This window comes from Cnephaeus nilssonii, assembly GCF_951640355.1.
Source record: "Cnephaeus nilssonii genome assembly, chromosome: 1".
NCBI lineage: Eukaryota > Metazoa > Chordata > Mammalia > Chiroptera > Vespertilionidae > Cnephaeus > Cnephaeus nilssonii.
The window spans coordinates 98,019,334-98,033,341 of NC_137072.1; positions in this window are offsets into that span (position 1 = coordinate 98,019,334).

Sequence of the window (14,008 nt, forward strand, 5' to 3'; positions counted from 1 at the left end):
ATGTCCAGAATATAAGGTAACTATGCTTAACACATTTAAATTGTGAAAGTTCAGTTGAAAAAGAAAAATTAAATATGAAAAAAACATATAAATAACCTGAAAAAAATGGCTTAGCTCACTAATGCACTGCTCAGTTTTTGTCCTTTTTCTTTTTATGTTTCAAGACAACTAACTAATTTACCCTCCTGGGTTTATTCACTTTAAAGTATAGTTAAGTATTCCAGATAGACCCTGCATTTTGGAGCGAAACTCCCCTTGTGTGCTTCACATATTGAAATTATACCAGCCAGGAGAAGTTTAAGTGTACTGTTTGTTTTGATTCTACAAATTCTGTAGGGACATTTCTATACTACTGAAGTTGTGATATATATATATATATATATATATATATATATATATATATATATACACACATATATATATATGTTTTTATTGATTTTAGAGAGGGAGGAAGTGAGATGGGGGAGAGAAAGAGAGAGAGAGAAATATTGATTGGTTGCCTCCCACATCCACCCTGACACTGGGATCCAACCCCCAACCAGTATGTGACTTGACCAGGAATTGAACTGGTGACCTTTCTGGTGCATGGGTCTGTGCTCAGCCAACTGAGCCACACAGGTCAAGGCTATTTTAGTTTTTATGTGATTTTTTTCTTATTTAAATTTTCTTGGTTTTCAAGCTGAATTTTTAAAATTTAAATGGATTGAGCATATCTAATTATTTTATAATCTGGATATTTATAATTGGATATATCCAGATTATAAATACATACCAATTCACCAACATATAAACTGTAGATTAACATACTATATGGTATGTTTGCTACACTTCAATTAGAAAGTGTGTTTTTTTTTAAACTTATTTTAAACTGAGCACAATTTTCTTGCCCAAGTTTATATAACATTTTATTATAAGAATAAAATGCAGCAAATATTTCTGAGAGGCTATTTTTAAAATGCACTTATCTTTGAAAGTACTTAACTGTGTACCTAAAGGAATAATACAGAGTTAATATTCAAATGTAAATAAATAAGAAAGTAGATTGGCAGTATATTCAAATTAAAAAAAAAAAAAAAAACAACAAAAACCCATGATAGCTGGCTAAGTAGCTGAGTGATGATTTGAATCCAGGTTGTGGGACTCCCCAGCCTACAACTTCAACTACTAAGTTGTATTAAATACATATATAATATCTAATTGACTGTAAATATTTTACCTAGTCAGCCTTTTGGAAAAGTTGGCTTTCCAGTGTAATGGACATAAGTGACAGCCCCAATTTAGTAGAAGGGCTAAGAAACATGAGATCTTATATTCAATGAACAAAACCTGAAAAGGAAGCTTGCTATTTCTCAAGGTTTCATAATCCTCAGAAGAGACGGATTATGCGATGACTGCCCTTAAATAATTGAAGGTTCTCCAAATGCCAAGCCAGGACATATCCTATCCCAGGCCGCAGTGGTAGATCACAGAACGGGATTGCTCCTCTGACACATATTCTCAGGAAGAGGCAACCTTTTGATCTACTAAGTGTCTTTTGTGCTGAGTCTGAAATTGAAGAAATACATTTTCCCTTAGAGGCATCCTTTATAATCTATTAAAAAGTTTAGACTCTGCCCTATCTGGTTTGGCTCAGTGGATACAGCCTCGGCTTGCAGACTGAAGGATCCCAGGTTCCATTCCGGCAAGGGCACATACCTGAGTTTCAGGCTTGATCCCCAGTGTGGGGTGTGCAGAAGGCAGCCAATCAATGATTCTCTCTCATCATTGATGTTTCTATCTCTTTCTCCCTCTCCCTTCCTCTCTGAAATCAATTCTGTACAAATATACTAGTATTAAAAAAAAAAAAAAGTTAAACTCAGTCAGGGTTGATTAGTGGGATGGTTCATTTTATGTGTCAAATTGACTGGCCACGGAGTTTCTAATTAAACATTATTCCAGGGTATGCCTGAGATTAGCTTTAGAATTGGTGAACTCAGTAGGTAGATTGCCCTCCCAAGGTGGGTGGGCATCATCCAATTCTTTGAGGGCCTGAATAGAAATAGAGGTGGAGAAAGGAGGTTGTGCCCCTTAGTTTTCCGCTTCCCTGGTTGAGCTGGGACACCTCATTCCATCTTCCCTGGCCCTGGAAAAGGGATGCACACCATTGGCTCCTCTGGTTCTCAGGCCTTCAGACTGAATTACACCGAGTTGCCTGGGTCTACAGCTTGCATATAGATGGCAGATCATGAGACTTCTCAGCCTCATAAAAAAATTATTATCATATCCTATATAATAAAAGGCTAATATACAAATTGACCGAACAGTGGAAAGACCGGTCACTATGATGTGCACTGACCACCAAGGGGCAGATGCTCAGTGCAGGATCTGCCCCCTGGTGCTCAGTGCACTCCCACAGGGGGAGCGCTGCTCAGCCAGAAGCCTTTGTGGCAGCACTAAGGACCCCTCAGGGGATGACTGACTGCTGGCTTAAGCCACTCCCCTAAGAAACCTTGGTTGGAAGGAGACTATGTAAGAAAATAAGGTTCAAATATGAAGCAGACTGAAATGTAGCATGATCATGATTTTGAGGAATGGAAGTGGGGGCAAGAAAAGAGTTCATCAACCTTGATTCTGGAAACATTTTCTTGATTCTGGGGAGCGGGCCTAAGCTGGCAGTTGGATACCCCCAAGGGTCCCAGACTGCAAAAGGGCACAGGCTGGGCTGAGGGACTCCCCCCCATCCAGTGCACGAATGTTGTGCACTGGGGCTCAAGTAGTTATATAAATCTCACTTTCCTGTTTCTCTGGAGAACCCTGACTAATTAAATTAGATATCCTCAGACTCACATCCCAGTTCCTACTCGGACAGGCTGACCAATGCCTGCCAGAGGCCAGTCTTCTTCAATTTCACACATCCAGGATTTAAGGATCCTGAAGCCAAACTTGCTCTTGATGAAAAGCTCTACCCAGGGTCTCACCAGTGATGAGAAAACTACATCCCACATTTCATACATCCTGCAAGGCTCCTCATTCTGACAGTTTTGGAATAAAGGCCTGACTGTTCACTGCTTCTTCTCAGCTTCACCCACCATCCTATCAAGTGGCCTGTGGAGCCATCTAGGTCCTCGACAGCAGAGGAAGCTACCTATGCACAGGTCCTATTTTCTAGACCAGTGGTTGGCAGCCTCTAGGAGTGGCACCTTGACTCCTCTTTCACCCCTCAGTGTTGAGGAGATAGGGGCTGAAGATAAGATAGGTTGAATTCTGGTTTCCCTTATCAACCTCCACTAGAGGGAGCCGCAGAGTGAGGTGGCAGCGATTCTTCACAAGGCAGGGTCGCAGGCCGACCCCAATGAACCCTCATTCCCTACAAGTGTGATCTCCAGAGCAAAGGGAGGGATTATGGTAGTGACAGCCTCATCTGTACCATTTGTGAGCCTTGGACAAGAATACAAATAGAGGTCCACATATCTTCTTATCATTTTAACTAGTAATTAAATTTTTATGAATAAAGAATATGAAATTGCAGAATTTCATCAGACCTATCTGATAAAAATTTTAATCCACTCATCAATAAATTATCAATAAAACAACAAAATCATAGACTAAGCAATCCATTCAAGCACCCCATAATTAAATAAAGAAAAAAAACTCCCATGCACAACTTCAATCATAGAAAATATAAAATAAGCATGGCCCACCACAATTTTGATCTTCCTAAACTAAGAATTTATCATGCATTTGCTTCGTTATTAGCTACATTGTGGTTTTGCTGAATTCTCTTTCTTCATTTGATAGGGAATAAACACATTTTGGTTATCTGTTGTTTTGACAACAAACACTCAGAGAGAAAAGTATATGAGTAGCAACTGAAGATTTAAAATTAGCCTTTTATTTTATTTTTTATTAAGATAATAGTGGCCGGTGCACAAAATTCGTGCATGGAAGGTGTCCCTCAGCCCAGCCTGCACCCTCTCCAATCTGGGACCCCTTAGGGGATGTCTAACTGCCAGTTTAGGCCCAATCAATCCCTGTGGGATTGGGCCTAAACTGGCAATCTGACATCCCTCTCACAATCCAGGACCGCTGGCTCCTAACTCAGAGTGCCAGCGGGTCTTTCTTTATTTTTATTTACTTAATTTTTTTTTAGGGCAAAAGTCTATGATTTTTAATTAAAACTGAAAAACTATCATGGACAGGAATGACAGAGGACCCATCCTAGGTGGATGGGATCCTGGGGGTGGGGAGTGGGGAACATTGTTGACACAGTTGTCAGAATTCAAATGGGGTCTGTGGATTGAACCTTACTACCATTTGAATGGAGATTTCCTCACATGGTTGGGTGGAGAATTGTTATGTAGGAGTGTCTGCTTTTGGGAAATACATAGGGGAGTATCCGGGGATCCTGTCATGTGTACAGCATGCTCTCAAACAGCTCAGAAAAAGACTGGGGCATATATGTGTATAAATGCACATACTCACACACAGTCTAACCTTGCTATTTTCAACTCTACTTGCTAAGATCCATAACTCCAGAATCAAGGTTTGCAGAGCTTCCTGGCCATTGGGCCACAGCCAGGGTTCAGGAACCCTGCAGACAGACCTGCAGCATAGTCCCAGCTGAGGTCCAACAGGTGCCACTGTGTTCTTGTTTCCGCTCCAGTGTGTGAACTGGGGTCTGTTTCTCCACAGGTTCCTTTGGGGCTTTGGCATTTCTGTGCTTCCTGGTGGTGACTGGCTGTGTGGGATGGCCAAGCTGGCGCTCCAGGGGCTGTCAGTTCCCTGAGCCCGAGAAGACTGTGCGGTAAAATACGGAGAAAAGATCGCGTTGTAAGCAAGTTCAGGCTGCCCCATTTCAACCTTAAGGAATCCACAGCACCCATCACATACGGTGTCCTTTCAACGGAAACACAGACAGCACTGCCCTGAGCATGCACGGTGCCAGCTCAGCGGGGCCCACAGACCAGCAGCGATGGCCACTTACGGGTGACGTCGTGAAGTTGTGATGCTGAGGCGACGCCGGGGGTGAGTCTGGCTTCCAAGGTCACGTCCTGGCCCACGTCCAGGCCTATGACCCACAGTGAAGCCTGCAGTCGGGCACCAACAGGTGGCTCAGGCAACTGACATAGCCAGGTTGGTACCGCCACAGTTTCTTTATGCACGTTTAAGCCATCCGTGTTCTTTCAGAAAGAAGGGCTTTTTCTCCCACCCTGGATGGCCAATTTCCCCCTGCAGCACCTGAAGACATGGGGCCTACCTGGCACCCCAGCCTCGCTGATCCCTCAGGCCACTGCCCTAACAGCTCCGTACCTCTGCGGCCCTCGGCACAGCCTGCCGGTGCCGTCCAGCGTGGTCCGTCCATCTGCACAGCCCCCAAGACTGCCTGGCCACATGCGCTTGGGCCACTCCCACCCTGACTCCACTTTCCCTGCGCCTGGTGGTGGGCCTAGTGTGCCTGCACGGAGCTCCCGCATCCTGCATGGACTTGGCCTTCTTCTGTCTGGCAGTGGGCCCAGTCCGCCTGCACAGAGCTCCCACCTGGACCAGTCATCCATCTGGTCATGACGGCCCTAGTCTATTATTAGTAGATATTTTTATTGATTTTAGAGAGGAAGGGAGAGGGAGAGAGTGATAGAAACATCAATGATGAGAGTCATTGATTGGCTGCCTCTTGCACGCCCCCTACTGGGGATTGAGCTTGTCATTGGGGCATGTGCCCTGACCAATGGAATCTTGACCTCCTGGTTCATAGGTTGACACTCAATCACTGAGCAACATTTGCCAGGGTACCCTTTTCTTTTTTTTAAAGAAAAACAAAATATCCACTGAAAGAAAATAGATAAAAGTGGTCTTGGGAGTGGATTTTAGGCTTTTAGCACTTAACAAGAGGCCTGGTGCATGACTTTCATGCACTGGGGGGGGGGGGGGGGGTGTCCCTCAGCCTGGCATGCACACTTTAGCAGTCCAGGACCCCTGAAGGGTCCTTAGCACTGCACAGAGGCGGGAGAAGCTCCCGCAACCACCACTACGCTTGCCAGCCGTGAGCCCAGCTTCTGGGTGAGCAGTGCTCCCGCTTTCGGAGTGCACTGACCACCAGGGGGCAGCTCCTGTGTTGAGCGTCTGCCCCCTCGTAGTCAGTGCACGTCATAGAGACCGGTGGTTCTGCTGTTTGGCCGATTTGCATATTAGCCTTTTATTATATAGGATGGGGATACTGTTTAGAATGCCTTTTGCAGGAAACCTTCACAGATTTTCAAGGCTGAATTAAGAGTTATACATATGTGCTCTCAGTGTGTGTCTTTACTTAGCAGAGTTTCTTTTGTTTGTTTGTTTTGTTTTGTTTTTTCTGTCTACCAGAAAGTTTTGGTTCACATATACCTTCTAGAACATAATAGATGCTAAATAATTATTTTTTGTATGTCTAGATGTTGTATGTTTTAGAAGAATTAATGCCTTAGGTTAAAAGGCTATGGTAGATTCCAAAGTTGAATGACATAGATTTTTCATCCTATATTGTCAAAGAAAAATTCCCAGCTTTTGTATGCACTGATGTGTTTCATTGTTCCTTTTAGTACACATTGTAAAAATAGTAAAAAATATTGAAGGAAACTTGGAAGAAATTTTCTTCCTGTGTTTCTCCTTTTTTAATTCTAAAGTATTTTAAACTAATATTTTTCCTTGGGGAATAATTTAATGGTAACATTATTTATATGTAATTTAATGGATATCATTATATAAAGAATCATGATTGTGGGAATGTGAGTGTGAAATTGAATATAAAATTATCATAAGTGATCTCTATTTTATTGGTTAGAGTGGCACATGCTGTTCAACTAAATAAAGGACATTTTAATTTCCGTAACACACGGAAATTTTCAGCTGGTATTAGGAACTAAGGAACATCAACACTGCTATTCATAAACAGTATACTACTACTGAATTATAACTTAAGTATAATATTTATTATAATAATATTTTATTGCAATTTAATAAGCATTATATATTCTTTTTTCCCATTTTTAATTTATTTTTACTTTTAATTTTTTTTCTTTATTGATTAAGGTATTACATATGTGTCCTTATCCTCCCATTGCTTCCTCCATCCTTCACCCCCACTCATACCCTCACCCCCCTGGTGTTTGTGTCCATTGGTTAGGCTTATATGCATGCATAAAAGTCCTTCGGTTGATCTCTCCCCTTTACCGCCACCCTCCCCTACCTTCCTTCTGAGATTTGACAGTCTGATTGATGCATCTCTGTCTCTGGATCTGTTTTTGTTCATCAGTGTATGTTGTTCATTATATTCCACAAATGAGTGAGATCATGTGATATTAATCTTTCTCTGACTGGCTTATTTCACTTAGCATAATGCTCTCCAGTTCCATCCATGCTGTTGCAAATAGTAAGAATTCCTTCTTTTTTACTGCAGTGTAGTATTCTATTGTGTAGATGTAGCACAGTTATTTAATCCACTCATCTCTGATGAGCACTTACGCTGTTTCCACATCTTAGCTATGATAAATTGTGCTGCTATGAACATAGGGGTGCAGATATCCTTTCTGCTTGGTGTTTCTAGTTTCCTGGGATATATTCCTAGAAGTGGGATCACTGTGTCAAATAGGAGTTCCAAGTTTAGTTTTTTGAAGAAACGCCATACTGTTTTCCAGAGTGGCTGCACCAGTCTGCATTCCCACCAGCAGTGCACGAGGATTCCTTTCTCTCCACATCCTCACCAGCACTTGTCATTTGTTGATTTTTGATGATAGCCATTCTGACAGGTGTGAGATGGTACTATATTGTTGTTTTGATTTGCATCTCTCAGATGATTAGTGACTTTGAGCATGCATTATATATTCTTAAACAAGAGGGTACAAAGTTGAAATAGAATTTGGTCCTAACTATAAAGTTAGAGAAATTAGTATAGGTTTACATTATAAAATTTTAAACACGCTAGAGATCTGCTTGTTGAAAAATTTTAAAATATGGATAATTTTCTTATATGATATATGTGTATGTGTACAGATTACATAGTACATATAAGATAATACTAACAGAAATAAAAATGGCCAGCATTCATTGAGAAGTTAATATATCAGGCATATATTTCTTAGCATGTAATAAATATGTTACTTCATATAATCCTCAAAACAACCATTGGTAGACACAATTTCTATATTTATTTTATCTGAGAAAAACAAAAATAAGGAGGTTGGGCCACTTTTCCCAGGTCACACAAGTAAGTGGCCACGCCACAATTTGGATACCAAATTTCAGACTCAAGGTACCTAGTTAATCATTCCCAGAATGTTTTTAAACATTAAAATCTGGCCATTAATATAGGCTTTTCAGGCATGGATGTTGATGCAATTATGTACAGAAGTTATCATCACCACTATTAAGAATAAATATTTATGAACACTTCGTAGGCAGGATTAGGGATATAGAGAGATTTAAAACTATTCTGGCTTGAAAGAGGTTTATGCTTTTTTTGAGAAACTGCAATTTAAACAACTTTCTTTCAAGGTAAAGTACATGTGTGTTAAAAATGTATTTAAAATGATAACTTTGTCAGTAATGTTTGGTCACCTAGAAGCTGGATATAAATGCATAATTTTAGAGATCCCCACCCCAGACCAAGTACAGCAGAATCTGCATTTTATCACAATGCTCAATTGCTTCCTTTCTATATTGCAATTTGAGAAGAGATGAAGTAAACCTTGCATTGTATCATTATATTCCATAAATATAATTATACAGTTACTCTACTCTCTAACTAACAATCCTGTCTAATAAAAGGGTAATATGCAAATTAATCATCACTCCATCACAAATATGGCAGCGCCCATAGCCACAAGATGGCGACTCCTCGTCCTCTCAACCCCGCCGAAGTCCCCCAGTCCCAGGGGGGCAGCCACTGAGAGCGGGTAGCATGAGTGGCCTGGTGGAATGCTTGCTTCGTTGCTGCAGTGATGAGGTAAGCATTCCACACCCGGCCGTGGATGGGCCTCTGGCCAGGCCAGGGCATGGAACACTTGCGTTGTCACCCCAGCAATGAGGCAAGCATCCCATTCCCAGCTGTGGATGGGTCTCTGGGCTGCAGAGAGCCTCTGGGCAGCAGGCTCGGAGTGGCCAGGCCCCGCAGAGAGCTACTGGTGCACTGATTCATGCACAGGGCTACTAGTAATAAATACTTTTTAAAAGAGCAAAAGAGACATGGAAAATAAGATATTACTTCTACCTCTTCAGAAAAGACCAGCCAAATAATTGAGATATTTAAGTGATTGACCTCTATGGATCTGAATGATAGCACTTCATTAATTTAGCTCATGTTAAAGTATAGAATCTCAACTCCTCAGAACAGCAGCTATTCTATATCTCATAGCAAGTGTGTTCTACTTCTTTGAAGTATGGAAACCTTTCCGTCATCTCTCTGTCAAGTTTTAAGAAAAGAATGCTTTCAAGTATAGACCATTCTACCACAGATAGTCTCATTCAAAAGGTCACTGTACCCCTTGTATACAGTAAGTAATTGGATAAAGCATTTCAGTGAATGGACAGTACTTAATCATCATCATTTGGTCTCACAATATGTCTGTCAATTTATCTTGCTCATTCAATTTCACTTTGACAAGAGATAGTATGATTGCCCAGGAGCATGCCTTCTGCCATATTTCAGTAATGTAACAGCCAACAGGGATGATGGATTGGTTTTCTGATACTGTTCTTACATGTCAGTTCCCTGGGTTCTAATTTAGTCCCTCTTCTCTTCTCACTAGATACATTCTCCCTGCACACTCTCATCTATTCTCCTGATTTCAGTCATATTTTATATGCAGATAATCCCCAAATCTAAATATCCAACCAATATTGTGCACTTCAGATTATATCTGTAGTGTTAATTTCTTATTGTATATTTTTTTTCCTGGATGTCCAACAGTTATATAAATTTCTCTAGCATCACGATCTTTTTCTTTGTCTCTGGTAATCATCACATCTTCTTCATTACCTGCTTCAACAAATGTTACCACTGTGTTCTCAGACTTTAACCTTAGAGTCGCTACTTATTTTTTTCTTTTTTCTTCTCCCCACTCTTAACAAATAATCTATTCTATCAATTATACATCCACATATCCTTGACTCTTTCCATTTTACCTTACTCCCACTCCTGCTCCAAGTACCATCATTACTCATCACCATTACTATAATGGCTAATTAGTTCTTCTTCTTCTTTTAAACTCTGCTCACCAGAAATCATTCTCCTTTCTAAAACCTGTGAGATAATCCTCAAAATCTAGAGCCAAACATTTAGTTCCTTTCCTAAACCCTGTTGATAATCCTCGTTGCTTTAAAAATAATTTGGAAATGACTTTACATAATGTACTTTACCCTGTAAGTTTAGCCACTGCTGACCTCTCCATTCTCTTTGACATACATCCCTCAGGACACACACACACACACACACACACACACACACACACACATACACACACATACACCCCTTCTCTTACCCTCATCCATACACAAAGTTCTAGGACTCTGGAGCTTTAGTGAAGGAATCACACTATCAATAACATCCAAAGCAACATATTTACATACACAGAATATTGTTAACTAAATATACAAAGTGTAAATTGGATATGTGATGTCCTGCACCATACAGTTATCCACTCTGCACCATCACTAAATGTAAGGCAGAAGAGAATTTAACCTTTTAAAAATATATATATCTTTATTGTTGAAAGCATTACAGATGTCCATTTTTTTCCTCAATGATTCCTTCTAGCCTGCACTACACCCTCCTCTCACTCTTCTCCACCCCCACCCCCACCCCCCCCCACCCCCCGCCACCCCAGGCCATCATCACACAACTTTAAAGTGAATGTTAGCCTGGTCCTCTTACTCAAGACATTTCCTATCGTTGATAATGATATTATCTAGTTACTTTCTCATATGTTTTTCCAGATATGCTGAAAACTATAATCTCTGGACATTTCTAACAAGTTGAGTAGCAAATTAGATTAGTAATTAGAAGGGCTAATTCCAAACTTCCCAGCCAAGAACAGGCTACCAAATTATGCTGTACAGTTAAAGAGCATAAATGCAAACTCTAATGCATATTGTCAATTTTAAATCTTTATCTCCTTGGAAGTAAGATTATATGTTAAAATATTTTAATGTATATTAAACCGCATTATTAGGATGATTTTTTAAGGAAATAAAATGACTTATCTCCCACATGTAATAAATGTGTGTACATATAGACTGGTGAATAATGTAAGCATACTTAGTGATGGTATCTATGTTTTTATACATGTTAGTTCATACATTAATCCATAATGAAATAAAGTAAAGATATATTTGGTGCAGAAACTTATCATCTGACATGCTTTGTGTTGTTACCAATGAAAATCCTAAAGTTAGTCTGTAGATTAGCAAAAAAAAAAAAAAATTAATACATATTTATTTAAAAGCACGAAATAATTCACACTGGTAATTAACTCTTACTTAGGAAAATGGGGTACATCTGTAATAGTGTCAATAATAAAAGAACTTAGTTAAATATGAATAAAATGAAATAAAATAAGTTGTTGATAAAATTGCATGAAGGCCTAGAAATACAGGTTCTGTGAACTGGTTTGGTCCATTTTAATCAATCCCCTTGCCTACACTTAAAATTCTGCAGCACACCTTTGAACATGACTTTCAGTGATATGATTTGGTTCCTCAATGAACATTATGCATTGTTTAATTTAAGAGATAAAGGGAAGGCATGATTCTATAAAAGACAAAATGAAGAGATTTCAATGCAAATGTCAAGTTGCCTGTGTCTAGGATACAAAGAGCTTGTAGCTTTGGATTTTCCTTTCCTTTTACAAATCCATTAATTAAAGATTATGTTTAATCTGTTACAAAAGGCACATCTGACTTTTTGAACAATCCCATCAGTGGCACCTACAAGCCACATTAACATTAAATAGGAAGATAGGATCATTGATTACAAGGTCTTGGCAAGAAGCCCATCTGCAAACCCAGAAGTGATTTTACAAAAACAGCTGTAATAGGCTGGACACTGCCAGAGTCAGGGGACAGTAGAAAAGTAGAGGAAATGCTGTAAATTGTGATGGGTGGGTTTATTAGGAAACCATTGTATTTGCCCTCTTGTTTTAGGAAAGTTTCATAACCACCAGGTAACAGGCAAAATTTCCATCCACCTGTATTTTTCTTCAGATGGTATTAACAAAATAGATGTTTCCAATATTCAGATGCCTGTTGCAAGCATAGAAAATGTAGGATATTTAGCCAAATTTCACTTTCAAAAATTTGAGAGAAAATATTCATGCAATGTTGTATCCCTGACAGAGAGCTTCCACATTTATATATACCACTAGAGGCCCAGTGCACAAAATTCATGCACAGGTATGGTCCCTAGGCCTGGCCAGCGATCAGGGCCATCTTCTCCAGCTGCCTGCAGCCAGCCCTGCCCCCTGCCACCACCCACCCCTGGTGCCCTGTTTGCCATTGGGTGATCGGAGCCTGCTGGCTCGGGGGAGGAACCAAGAGGTGGGCTGTTCCTGACCGCTCGCCAGCCCTGCCCCTGCTGCTGGTCACCCTCAGTGTGTGGGGTGCCTCGCAGGGTGGGGACCTTGGCCTGGCACCACCTGCATCCACCACCACCCACCACCCAGTTCCCCATTTGCCATCAGGCAACTGGAGCCTGCCGCCTGGGGAAAGAGACCTAGAGGTGGTCAGTGCGCCTCATAGTGACTGGTCAAGCAGTCGTTCTGGGAATTCCGCTTTTAGGGTCAATTTGCCTATTACCCTATATTATATAGGATCTAGGCCTGATGCATGGGTGGGGGCCTGCTAGCCTGGCCTGATAGGGACCCCGGATCGGGGTGAGGGACCCTACTGGGGGGAGAGGCTAGCTGGGGGAGGGGCCATGGGCGGTTTGCAGGCTACCCTGCCTCTGATCGGAATGGAGGTCTCTGCTGGGGAGTGGGGCCGGCCAGGGTCAAGGGGCTATGGTTGCTCTGGTCTCTGGTCGTTCTTGTCATTCTGCTGTTTTGATTGCTGGGCTTTTTTTATATAGGATTGTTTCTCCTGCTATCTTTACTAGAAACACCAATATTCAAAACAACTATGCTTATTATGATAGAAAGGAGAAATCAATACTTGAAATAACATTAAAATCTCCACCCCAAAATGTTATTCCTGCAATATATTAACTTGATGTTTATGTCATTCACATTAATACTGCACACATTTATATCAGGCTTTATTCTCTTTTAGAGCAGCAAAGGTGTTTTATCACAGCATCATCTATGAATACCTACCCTTTTTTGAGAAACTGGATACCCTAAACATGGTGTTAACCTCCTTAATCTCATGGCTCACTTCATTCCTTCCCCTCTCCTCTTCTCTTTTCTCTGTGTCCTTCTCTCTCAACAGAAGTTAAGCAAAAGAAAAAGCTTGCCTTTTCCATCTGACTTATTTCAGTTAGCATAATATTCTGATTTCACTCATATGTGGGATATTAAAATGAAAGCAACAAATGAACACATAAGAAAAAGAAACAACCAAAAACTGATCGACACAGAAAATAGCATGGTGATTACCAGAGCAGAGGGTGAGCGGAGCAGTAAAGAGAAAAGGGGGTCAAATATATGGTGATGGAAGGAGATGTGACTTTGGTTAGTACACACACAATGCAATATACAGGTGATGTATATAGAGTTGTACACTTGAAACCTGTATACTTTTACTAACCAATGTCATCTTTTAAAAAAATTCAATGTTTTTAAAAGAGCTTGCACAGACCATACAATCCTAAATGGTAAAGATCGAAATCTAGACACGTCAAAGTATTGAGGGAGCATGGTAGTTTTCTTTCTAAGCATGTCATTCACCCCACTTCTCTTATGTACCATGTACCTGTCACATAGTTTGAGTTACACTGACACATGCAAACTCCAGGAGTGAATTTGATAACTTAGTGTGACAAGGCAGTGAGTCTGGAAAAGTTGGTATG